Source organism: Pelodiscus sinensis, chromosome 11, assembly GCF_049634645.1.
Source record: "Pelodiscus sinensis isolate JC-2024 chromosome 11, ASM4963464v1, whole genome shotgun sequence".
Classification (NCBI taxonomy): domain Eukaryota; kingdom Metazoa; phylum Chordata; order Testudines; family Trionychidae; genus Pelodiscus; species Pelodiscus sinensis.
In genome coordinates, this window is record NC_134721.1 from 21780858 (window position 1) to 21794376 (window position 13519).

General features: G+C 39.5%; 1 long non-coding RNA gene across 2 annotated transcripts in view; it reads left to right on the forward strand.

Annotated features, from left to right (window-relative positions):
* Positions 1-12842: 12842 nt before the first annotated feature.
* LOC142830925 (uncharacterized) overlaps positions 12843-13519 on the forward strand; it is a 138191-nt gene continuing 137514 nt past the window's right edge. For both annotated transcript variants that reach the window (XR_012906474.1, XR_012906475.1), the window contains exon 1: positions 12843-12916. This is a non-coding gene — a long non-coding RNA (uncharacterized LOC142830925). The remainder of the gene's footprint in view (positions 12917-13519) is intronic.

Below are 13519 nucleotides of genomic sequence, written 5' to 3' on the forward strand. Positions count from 1 at the left end.
CATTGCATCTGACTTCTTGGTTAACACAAGTCATAGAGCTTCCTCAAAAAAAGTCCTGAGAACACAAGAATGGCTGTACTGGCTCCACTTAGCAGGAATCTGTCTTTCAACAGTGGTCAATGCCAGGTGCCCCAGAGGGAATGAACAGAACTGGTAATCATCAAGTGATCCCCTGTTGCCCATTCCCAACTTCTAGCAAACAGAGGCTGGGGATACCATCCCTGCCCATCCTGGCTAAGCCTGAACTCTGTTATAGTCTTGGCCTTTACAACATCCTCTGACAAGGAGTTCTACAGGTTGATTGTGCTTTTGTTGTTGTTGTTGTTGTTGTTGTTGTTTTAAATCTGCTGCCTATTCATTTCTTTTGGTGATCCCTAGTTCTTGTGTTATGATGGGGGTGGGTAAAATACAGTCTGCACGCCAGATCTGGACTTTTAAACATTTGGATCCAGCCCACTTATGACTGTTGCTGATGTCCCATAGCTCAGCAGTGCACTCAGGCAGGCTGCCTGCCTGCCTCTTCCCTACATGCCACTCAAAGCTGCTTGGGCAAGCCTGTCTCTGCATTTAGTCCCCTTGGGAGGGGTAAGTATGTCTCTACACACTGCCCACACCCCAGCACCATTCTCATAGCTCCCATTGGCTACTTTGAGCAGTGTGTGTGGCCACAAGTGCTCCACTGTACCACCAGCTGGGAGCTGTCTACCGTAAGCACCTCCCAGTCAGAGCCGGAACCTGGCTCCCCCTCCTACATCCCATCCCACTCCTGACCCAAACTCCCTCCCAGAACCACACCCCTTCCGGTACACCAGTCTCCTGTCTGGAGATTTCTCTTGCACCCAAACTTTGTCCTAGACCCTGCACCTCCTTCATTAATATAGTAGAAAAGTGTGGCCCGTGACAATTTACCAAATTTTTGCAGTGGCTTCCCTGAGAAAATTATTGCCCACCCCTGTGTAATGAGGAATAAATATTACTTCCTTATTTACTTTCTTCACTTTTCCACTTCTTCTTATTTGTTTTACTTTTTATTTTCTATTTTAGAGCAGATCTTTTAGAAAATTCAGAAAATAATGTAGTTTTGAAGTTGATTGTTTCCCTTTAAGATTAATGATAAATATGCATGTGTATTCAAGGGAGAATAGTCTCACTGGTACATAAAAAGATAAACAGAAAGATAATTTACTTACTTTAAAATATCCATATATGCGGTTGTTGTTAAGCACTGAAATGACGAATGATTCGCTGTCTTCTTTTGCAACCATGTTCTATGTGTTCAACACTGCAGTATTGTGCATTTTTCACAGAATCAAAGTAATTAAAGACTGAAAACATTGTTTGTTCCCTTTGACCATTCCCCTGCCAAAAAAAGAATTGTTCCCTCAGTACATTCCTTAGCGCTTGCTATACACTAACAATCAAATTGTTATTCATATCATTTATTTTATATGGCATAGGTAACAACAATTACATGACTTTCCCAGACAACTCTAGTTGCTAAAGTATTTACTAAATCAACTCACTTCATTCTGGCTTTTAAAAATACCTATTTTAAGCAATTTTCCACTAATTTTAGGTAACTACCACACAATAACCCTGGCTTGAATCCTGTGATGCTGACATAAAAGTCCCATTGATTTCAGTGGAGCTGCAAGATCAGCAATACATGAATTGTTTTTGTTTTCATGTTTTTAACTAAATCAAATCAAATAAAATGGGACATAAGTCTAGTGCTACTTTTGTGTTCATAACAATACTCGGAATGTCAGTTCCTTCCCAGAATTTGATATATTCTTAAATTCTTCTTCATCATATGAATCAAATGTTCCAGGCTTGTGAACTATTAATAGACAAGACACAAGACCCCCAAGGCCAAGAGTTTCTGTAGGCATTTGCTATACAAAAAAATGTAATCTTGATTGGATTAATTTGGATGTCATTATTTCAAACAATGAACAGCTCTTGGGAGTTTTGCACATGAAAGAACTGCAGGATTAAGGGTAACATTCACATTGGCTATGTGTACATGACAAGGTTTTTGCGCAAAAACCTGCAGAGCGTCCACACCTCAAGCACATTTTTGTGCAAGAAAATGTTCTTGCGCAAGAAGGTGTGTGTGGACGCTTAACAGGGGTTTCTTGCACAAAAAGAGCCTATCTGAAAAAGCACAGGTGCTCTAAATCAGAACTTTCTTGTGCCAGAGTGTCCATACAGTGTGGACGCTGTCTTGCGCAAAAGCACATCACTTTTGCAATGCACTTTTGAGGTATGGATGCGCTTTTGTGCAAGAAGTTTTTGTGGAAGATCTCGTCTGCAAACAGCTTCTTGTGCAAAAACCCTGCCGTATAGACAAAGCCCTCAATAAATGGCCCTGGTAACTCCCTTTCTGTATCCCTGAAGTCCTGCAGTGGCTCTGTTGGGGCAAGCTTGCAGATGTGCTTTGCAGGACACTCCACGCTCCACAGAACATGGGTCTCAGCACTGACCATGCATAATCTAGCACAGCAGACACTCAGGTACCCTCAGCATGGGTGGGAAACCTTCTAGCCATCAGGGACCACTGACCCACAGAAAAATCAATCAGGTGCCACACAGGGTACATCTAGAGTACAGAGCTCTTCTGGGACACCTGGAAAAGCTCTGCCGCGTCCAAAAACCGCATCCACTTTAACAAAAAAAGTTGGAAAAGCGGATGCATTTTGTCGGCATCCTTGTAAACCTCGTTTTACGAGGAAGAAGAGATGTTCTGAAAGAGGGTTTTTTTCTTGACATTTGGCCCCGTGTAGATGGGCCAAATGTCGGAAAAGCCTCTTTCGGAAGAAAAGCAGAAAAAGATACACAGGTTCGTAATTTGCATATCTTTTTCTGACTTTTCTTTGTAGTTTAGACATAGCCACGCAAGTAAAACAAAAGCAAAACAAAACCAGAAACACATTCACCTCACCTCACTCACACTAAACTCAGAATACTGGGGCTCCGCTTGTGCTCCAGCCACTCGGGGGAGGCGCAGCTTGGAAACTTTCCAGTGGGTTGGAGCGTGAGCTTCGGCTCACCTCACTGCAGGAGGAAAGCCCCAAGACTTGTTGCAGGCCAGATCAAAGTAAGGGGGTCAGAACCATTGTACTATGATGATAAGCACAGTATAAATGACTAAGTAGACATAAATAGAACAGGGTGGTAATCCCTGGGAGGGATTTCACCTAGTAGTTAGGACAATTTGCCTATACTATGATAAAAGACATGTGGCATCGTTGTAGCTGACACGGGCCCGCTGACTTGGGCTTGCAAGTAGATGTTTGGGCCTGGACTAGAACCTGGGCTGTGGGACTCTCTCCCTTGCGCAGTATCTCAGGCTTAAATTTGAAGTGAGAGCCAGGTCCCATTGAAATCCATGGCAACACTCCCACTGACATCAAGGGGCCCAGAATTTCATCCTCAGTGTTTATTTAATGACTTACACACCACTTAACAGATGCAAAACCACCTGTATTCCCCTAGTAGCACACGGATCTGAGTCCAAATCAGGTTTCTCCCATTTGCACCAGTATCAGAGATGTTTGCTTCTAACATTACAAAATTTTGCAAAGAGCAAAAGCATGAACGTTTCCAACCTTGCCCCAGGATGAGACATCAAGGCGCAGTGAGAGAGCTTGTTTCCACAACATAGTGGAAGCTTTTCTCATCTAGCAACTCTTTTTTATTTTCATGTAAACTAGAAAATCTCTAGTCTTTTTTTTTTTTTTTTTTTTTTTTAATGTGAGAATGCACCTGGAATGGAAACCTTTTTGCAAAGCTCTTTTATAAGCTGAGGTAGCTTTTTCCTTTCTTTTTTTCATAACTGGAAATTCAAATTAACAATTTTTTAAAAATCAAGTTTTAGAGATATACAATTACCCAACCAAAATATCTTTGCTATATTAGCAACATCCATGGCTCAAAATTTTACCTTCTGTGAAATGGCTTTTGAGTAGAACAGACCATAGCTTTGCAGATGTTTGCATTACATATTTGATAGAGCTCCATCCTGCTTTTGTCATTGGTACTTTATTTTCCGTGAGTAAGGTGATGACATTGGCATCACAAAAAAAAATATTGTTGCTGTGGAAGCAAATCAGCCATTCCCTCTGCGTTATCATGGCTCAGATGATAGGACAGGGCAACGTACTCACACTTTGGGAGGGAAGAAATCACAGGCATCAGAGGATGAAAAGACCTACGAAGCTCTTATAGTCCTCCAACATTTTTCTAGTCATGTGTCTCCCTGACTGTGTAGGGTTGTTGCTTTTAGCTTAGCCTCTAATATTCAATATATTAGATGCCTTCCTGACCTGCAAGTAATGGGGCTCTTGTTCTGATTTTAGCAAATTTTTTTCATAGTCTAAAAGATTTCACCATTGGAAAGTTATTTCCTGGTCTAATTTTTGCTTTTCTTAGTGTTGTCTAAATATTTTTATTCCTTGTGACAACTCTCACTGAATCAGCTGACATAGTGATGACAATTGGTTATGACCTGGCTAACATTTGTTATGTCGAGGGAATCTAACGGTGAGCCCATAACCACATTAAAACATTGGACGGGTCAGGATTTGAACCTGGTTACAGGCATGACTAGGTCCCATCTACATTACTTTAAGTCATTTTGTAACTGGATCAGAGAGCAAATATTATAGTGTAGATGAGGCCTTTGTCATACCTCTGTGTAAAAGTCCTCTGAAACTCTGTAATCATTGAACAGGTTTTAATAGCCTTTCATAGCCTTCCTATTCCTTGTATTTCGGTCCCACAAATGTTCTTATCTTTTTTGCTGTTTTCAGTCTGTCAGTCTTGCTAGTAAGGTAGTGCTCATAGGTGAATGTAATATTCCTGGTGCCACTGCCTTAAAACTGCTTGGATAGAGACTGTCACTTCCCCATGCTTGGTGTTATAATGGCTCTGCATTCTCAGCCCCAAAGATGGAATGTTCAGTAGGTGTTGGCAGGGATTTAGCTGAAATCACTTTGTTATTGTTACAGAGAAACAGTTTAAATAGTGAATGAACACCTGCAGATCTGTGGTATCAACAGTAATGATGATATTCTGCCTTGGTTGGCAGAATATAAGAGAAAGAATATTGGAAAAGAAACTCAAGATTAAGCAAGTCTAGAACCCTCCCTCCCCAACACATACATCTTTGCTACAGAGTAGAAAATCAAATTATCTAGAAATAATGGGTTTAGCAGGGTTATTATTAAGTATCCCAAACTTTGAATGCTTTGTTATTGTTATACAGATGGAAATCTCATTACCTCCAAAGGGAGTTTTGCCTGAAATAAGAACTGAGTAAACACTGAGTAAGAATGTCAGGATTTAACCTGATAATTATTAATAATAACCCTTGCATATATCAGTTTAACCAAACTCCTCTAAGGAGTGCAAATTAAATTGTTTGCAGACTTCTCTTGTAACAAATTTCAGTTTCCAGTTGCCTTAGGAATAAGTTAGCTGAAAAAGAACCATTTACTATAATGTCTCCATATCAGCGTAATTTCTAACACAGCAAATCTAGTCATTCACAGAAGTTGACAGGGAAGTCTCTAGTGAAAGATAAACTAAATGTGAACAAATTTAACAGGGTTTAAAGTAATCCCGCAAACTTGTTAGTACACACATTTGTCAATGTCCACAAAAGCAGTTTTGTTAACAAATAGTTTGGACTGATTGATGAATCAGTGCATCTTCTCTTTACAAGCTAGGGATTCCTTCTCTTTACAAGCTGAGGACACTTTCTACAGGGATGAACTTCAATGGACCATTCACTTTCTAAGCCCAATTGTTAACAGATTGGTAGTTGCCTTAAAAATTGAGCAATGTTTTGAAATGTTGTTTCATGTGGCCATCCAGGATCAGAAACATCTTTAGCTTTGACTAGCTGTTTGAGAAGGAGGAAAATAAATCTCCATTAAATGGTACACATGCAGCAGCCTAGCTACAACCCTTTGTGTTGTGTTTCCACATCAGATTTAACTTGTTGCACATTGTCAGTGTGCTTTGGGAGAAAGTTATAAGAAAAAGTGATGTTGGTGTTTCTGTCCAGGGCCCACTTTCCTTGAATCAGTGCTGTCCTAGCATTGTTAGAGGGACTGTGCTGTTCTCAGAAGAGATATCATACCAGAATGTTATCCATTTGTATTCTCTTACTGATTTTGGCTATTCATATGAGTATGGGTGGTAGAACTAGTGACCCAACCATATTCCATTCCGGTAGCTTACATTCTGCCTGCTTATTTCTTTGTTGTCATTTTAATGTGATAATATATTTTTCATTTCTGCCCCTAAGATGTTGTATAGCACTTCTGTGCACAGGTAAACATATGGAAGCAGATTCTTTGTTGCATCCATAGTGGAGGTGTCTCCTATAGGGGAGTTAAGGGTGATGACAACTTCTTTTGTGCCAGCAGGGTAGTGCAAAGGGGGCACAACTGGTCTGAGAGTCTGACACCTGTTTAGTTTTACCTCAGAAGTAGCTGCATTTAAAATATGGATGACATGGTTATTATAGATGCTTTCCTTACCGCAGATGCCTAATGTGTTAATTAATGTTTGTAAAGCGTTTAAGGATTACTGAGGAGTCGGGTTGCAAAAATAATGAGATATGCACAACCTTATGGGAGATGTAACAAAAGACAGGACTATGCAGCACTTTAAAGACTAACAAGGTGGTTTATTAGCTGATGAGCTTTCATGGGCCAGATGATCAGATCAATTTGTGGAAGAAAATTGGCACGACCATATATACCAAAGGGATACAATTAAAAAAAAAGTGAACACATATAAAATTGACAAATCTGATTTTTGAAGGGGGGGAGGGGGGAAGGTTAGTGTCTGTGAGGTAATGATATTAGGGGTGATAATTGTGTATGCTTAAAACAACAAGGTTTGTATAAAAGGTATGGAAATGCACCACACTAAACAATATATTTAACTCCTGGTGTTTACGCTCTTCTAATACTCATAGACAGCTACTTGATACATTTAGCTGTCACTTTGCCAAGCTATTCTCATTTAGCTTGTTTAATCTATTTATCCTCATAAACTAATCCCTCCTGCCCTTCAATCAGTTTTTCTTGTTGCTGTTGTTCATCTTTGAATCCCCTCCAATTTGTTGTCATCTTTCTAGTACTGAGATATTCAGAGCTGAACTTAGTATTCCAGGTACACTTGTCTCTGAGCAGGTCTAAAACCTCCCTTCTTTATGCAGACCGAGACCAGTTCATTTTAGAGCTCTCTTGAAGACAGCAAAATGAGGTTAAGGAAGATTTCTCCATTATTGCTTGTTTTCCCCCAGTGTTCTGGATGGACTTCAAGTAACTTCTTATCATAGATCTAGAAGACAATGAACAAATGCATAGAAACCTTCTCCAAGTATGTGGATGTAAGTGGTGTTATGCCAAGAACATCATTACCAGTTCCTAGCAACTAATCCAGAATTTATGCCATAACTTTTATACATACTGTGGATACTCTACCATAGGCTAATAATCTCCTCCCATTCACATATAGCCTGTTCTTAAATTAGGAAATATTCTATTGTGATGATAATGTTCACCAGAACTTTCCTGGGTTTTCAGCTAGGATCTGGAAGGGGAAGATTTGAGATGCCAGCTCTTGTCTCATGTTTTCCTGTCTCACACCATCGCTGAGCCCAACTAATTTCATATGAGAGCCAAATGTCCTAATGAGCTGCAACTAGTTCTTGGATGAGGTGCGTCTCACTCCTGCAAGTAAGCAATTCATGTATTTCTCAAATATGAGACACACACAACTCTTTGTTTTTAGTAATCCTCTTTCAGGGTCGAGATTAAAAAAAAAGCATTGAAGGACTGCACAGGGATAACTTCTTCACATGGAGTTTTAATACCTTGGTAGAATGGGTTTCTTTCCACTGACTACAAAGGAGAGAGCAATTATTCACAGAATCTCCCAATGTATAGTGGTGGTAAGGACAGTTGTAAAAAGGGTATGCTATGCTGAATGATTCAGCATGGGTTTAATCTATGAGGGTTTTTAATATATCACCGATCCCACCATTTTGCTGTTCATGGCCAAAACCAACATGAGGCCACTGATTTGTGGTCAATTAGCTCTTTACCATGCATAATCTTATTGACCACAAGCCAGCCAATTTAGTGTGCCTTGCAAAAATATGGCTAAGTGAGACCACAAACCTGTTAGGTCACCTGGCCCAACCAAGATAGTCTCTTGCACACAGAGCCAAGCTAGAGCAGACAGATCTGGAGAAGACTTAGTAGCCATTCTTGCCCTTTCTGGGCTGGAGTCCAGGAGGAGTTTACTCAACTGAAAATTCTTTGAGTGAGTCACCTTAATATGTGAACCAGGATAAGACTAATATCCTGCTCATCTATAAAGTACCTGATTCCAGAGCTTTTCCAGAGGCGATGACAGAAACACTGTCTAACACAGTGGTTAAATTCATGAGAGTCATCATTTTGGGAAACTTCAATAACCACATGAACAGAACCTCTATTGAGATAGCCCCAACCAACTTTTCTTCGATCCTGCCTTAAGTTCCTCATGGGCAATCTCGAGATACATATGCACAAAGAGCCAGCCATATTCTGGACTGGATTCTTGGTGAAGTGGACATAAGGAATGCAAGAAGCACTTCTGCTATGCCCTTGTCAGTCCACTTTCTCCTCCAGGCAGAAATAAGTCTTCTTATTGCACGTCAAGAAGAAACTATTTCTCTGCTCTGTCCCTGAGAACTTTTGCATCTTGCCACATTTCAAAAATTACAGAAAACTCTACCCAACCAGGATCAGAGGGAAAAGATTAGGGAAACATTCCAAACACTCTGACTACTGCAGTAGACAATAATACCAAAGTAACCTCCCTCACAGGCTGTGTCTAGACTGCAGGGATTTTTTGAAAAAAGTAGCCTTTTTTCGAAAAAACTTCACCTGCGTCTAGACTACAGACGCGTTCTTTTGAAATTAAATTGAAAGAACGCGGCTTTTCTTTTGATGGGGGTAATCCTCATTTCACGAGGAATAACGCCTTTTTTCGAAAGTGTTCTTTCAAAAAAAGGCTTTCTTGAATGCAAACAGGGCTTTTTTGAAACAGAGCGTCCAGACTGCCTGGGTGCTTTCTTTCGAAAAAGCAGCTCACTTTTTCGAAAGAAGAGGTTGCAGTCTAGACGCTCTTTCGAAACAGGCTTGTAGTCTAGACGTAACCACACTGTGTTCAAAAGTGAATGCTGAGCTCATTTCTTAAAAGTGCTTTCCCTTAAAGTTCTGTGTACATACACGTGTGTGCATGCACACAACCCCCATACACAAATAAAAAACCTCAAAACCCTATATTCAGAGTGTGAAGGAAGAAGAATGTTATTGTTCTCACTTAAGGGAACATATGATTACACAGACAAACTACATGCATAATTTGTAGATTTCATGGTTCGGGGTGTTTGTTTGTTTAAGGTAAATGAATAAGACAGTTTAAATAACTTCTGAAAAGGCCACATTCCTCCCTGATTGGAGAGATGAAAATTTTTTAGGCTTTCATTCAGGACATACTGATAGTCTTTCATTATTCACCAAAGGACTTAATGTGTATTTAACTTTTAGAGTAGAATAACCAATAGCACATTTTTCAATATGAATTTTTGGACCAATTATCATTTATGATAAAATTCATAAAATATTTAAGATTTGTAAACATTTCACAAATAAACAGGCAGTTGTCCAAACCTTCTTGAACAATTATTATAATGACTCTGTGATTACAGGAGGAGATAAGCAGAGGGGGTTATTTGCAAATCCCTCTTCATTGTTATGTGACTAGCTCTAACCAACAGCCCCATATGGGACCATATTGTTTTTAGCGTTCCATTTGGATGTAAAAGTTCTCACAATGCATCATTTTTAGAGCAGGTTTCTTTGTAAGCTGTTGACAGAAAATGTTTATAGCTCTATTGATACTCAAGGAAATAGTATGAACAGGGTCATTAATGTAATATCTTTTCTCTGAGTTCACTTGAACCTGTTCCCCTGTTTGGCAAAAATATATTAGGATTTTGAAACCAATTCACTTTGCCTGGGTTTATGCTCTTTTTATGTTCCATGAACAGTATGGCAAAGTTGGATTTAGGAAGATCTGTGAAGTGATTTTTTGTGTTTGTAAAATATTTGTAGAAAGTGAATTTTGAATTCTCAGTGCAACCAAGCATACTAGAAAACTTGTTTTAACACTACAGGTATGTCTACACAGCAGCATTATTTCAAAATAATGTCAAGACAGAGGGCTTCTTACTCTGACTCCTTCCTTCAACGTCCTGCTGTGTAGACAACGTCAAAAGCCAAGTTAAGCTATTTTGACTTCAGCTACGCAACTGACGTAGCTAAGCTGCATAGTTTAATTCAACTTTTGCCCTGCTGTGTTGACATACCCCATCAGTCCTCCAATTAGGGAACTAAAAGACAGACTGTGACTAATAACTAACCAACACAGCTTGAATATTGAATATCCACAATAAATTTACTATCTACAACCTGCAGGCTGCATGTCAGCTCTTTGTGAGCATTCACAATCAGAAAAAGAGACAAAAACTCTTTTAAGTTTTTGATTTGCGAGGATTTATTTGCCCAGTTCTCAGGACCTTATTCAACTAAATGTTTTTGTACATGCTTCAAGTTAAGCATATGCTGAAGCTAAGCATGGGCTTAAGTACTTTTCTGAAAACACATTGCCTTAAACTCATGCTTAAGTGTTTTACTTTCAGGGAAATAATTAACAGACTACAAGTTGTACAAACATCAACTGCAAGGAGTCTGAATGCCATGCCACTTTTGGCACAGTTGCATTGATTACCAATCAGCTTTTATGCCAGTCGCGACTTGCTTATTATGACTAAGCAAATGTAATTGTCTCTACAGTTCTTTGATGTGTTACCTTGACTTTTGGTTCTTGTAGCCACGCTACATCAGGACTGTTGATCTCATTGCATGCGGATGTGAGAAATGGATGAACCTTCCCTTTATGACTTAATATGAGGGTTATTACTTTCACATGTGTTTTATTTTTGACAATTACTAACTGCAGGGTAAATTAACGTTCAGTGTCATTGTAAAGACTCTTGACTGAGAGGTGTTTCTGAAGGTTAAGGTGCTATTAAAGTTTGTGTTGCTGTTAGCAGCTTCCTTCTACCAGAGGAAATTCTTCTCCATTCCCTCCTGTTGAATTACCAACACTGGCGATCAGGGCCGGTTCTAATCAATTGGAGGCCCCAGGCAAATTTCTTTTTGCAGCCCTTACAACAATATGCCATGTTAGCCCGAATAGTCTTTGATCCTTAAGTTTGCATATATGGTAATGAAATATTTTAAAGAAGCATTTTCAAAATTATTTGTATAGATATATTAATTATTAAAGGCAGTTAAGGTTTGGTCTTGTCCCGGGCAACAAAATTCCTTGCTATGGCATTGCATCTCATTTTTGTTTAAAAGAATTAGAGACACTCAATACACCTTTCCAATAGTTGGACAAGGCACACTGCTTATATCACTTCTGAAGAATGAGAACTTATCTAGTGTGGTCGATTGATTTGCTCTTTGAAGAAAGGTGATGAAAAATTGCCAGTGATTTTTATGCAATTAATAGGGTTCCTACCTTCCAGCCACACCTGCTGCCTCATGCCCTGGACCTGGCTGGGAAATACAGACACTAGGGGGAGCTGTCCAGAGATGTGATACTCTCCCGGGAGTGTCTGGTGGGGAAGGAGCTGCAGATGCGGAGAGCCAGAGGCAGGTTCCTGGCACCAGAGAGTGAGAAGCCAGTGGCAATTATCAGATAAAAGGTAAGATTATTATTAAGGCTGTTATTGCTACGCTGTCCCAGAGTTGAGCCAACACAAATAAGGAATGAAGGGCCAAATGATAAGCTCCTTATTTAAAAAGCGGTTTTGCAAATGCTTACTCACATGAGAAATCTACATGCACATGAGTAGTCCCACTGATATCAGGACTACTCACATGAGTAAGTGCCTGATCCTTTTCCTGTTGAAATCAATGGAAGAACTCAAAGGTGGAGGATCTCATTATAACTGAGGTCATAGAATAGAATAGAATAGAATAGAATAGAATAGAATAGAATAGGATTTTACTATTACCAACCACAGAATCATGTTCTTAGCTTTTCACTGAGTCCTTACATAGGCAAAACACCTACTGAAGTCAATGAGAATTTTGTTTTACTAAAGGAGTCAATGAAAACTGAGCGATGGCTCCAGGATTTAGCCCAAAGTGTATCTATGATGGAATAACCATTGGTAATGGGAGCTATAGTATACCTGTTCAGTAGATAAGTTGCACTTTTCCAAGTCTTTTATTCCACACACACATCCTTCTTGCTCTTTCCATCAAAAAACAAATTAAGGTTCAGCTACAGTATGACAATGACATTGTGACAACCTGCTGACACCTGAGAAAAAAAGTGTTTTTATGAACCAAAATACTAGAAATACTCTTATGAAATAACTTCCTCCCAATGCCATGCTGTTTTCTCATTACATCTGTTGACATTTTTAGAATGACCTCAGCTGGATATTTTGTTCCGGAGTCCCCATTTAGTGGAACATTTACACAATAGCACTGTGAAGCATGCTCATTCTCTCTTTTGAAGTCCATTCAGGCCTCTGCCCTAGGGTCAGCATGTGCATTCCAGCAATGATGCATGGACCATCTGTTGTACAAGTAGAAATCCCACTGGTCTTGTACCTCGAGGTACTAACACATTGCATAACTCCCACTGAAAAACAGCCTGTCAATTCAAATGCATTTTAGATTTGTTCCTATGGTTGTAGCATCATGCCACCGGAGGGCCTGTGCATGGAACTTTTGAGTGGGAATTACACACTAACAAGGTAAATAATAAGAATGGACATTACAATATTTTTATTAGAAATCTGTATTGTACCCTTTTCTCTACACTTTCACTTTGTGGTTTCCTGAAAGGAATTTTTGGCTTCTCATTCAGACATCTGCAAGTTCCAGAGTGCTCTTTATTTCCCTATTAGTGTAATATCTTGCTAATTCGCCCAGATGATTGTGTTTGCTTATTGTGAGGTAGTGGGTAAAAGAGCATACTCAAGAGCAAAGCAAGATGATGGCACACAAAAACTGATATTTTCAAAGTTATATATGGAATTTGGACATCAGAGGCAGCTTTAAAACTCTCAGCCAAAAAGTGCTTGGTTCAGATATTTTGTCTATTGTAGTTTAGTGTTAATCTACTCTATATTTGAGAGACTTTGTCTGTCTGTCTGTCTGTTCAAGAACTCCTCTTAAACTGTAAGAGCCAGGACCACCAAATTAGGTACACAATTTCCTCTTATCGTAACTTAAGCAACAGAATGTTTTGGTTGTGCTAGGAAAACGGGATGTGCCTGGAATAAGATTGCTTCTTATAAAACCATACAGAGAAGAGACAGAATCACCAGGCAGGTGAAAGGGGCTGGCTGGGGGCA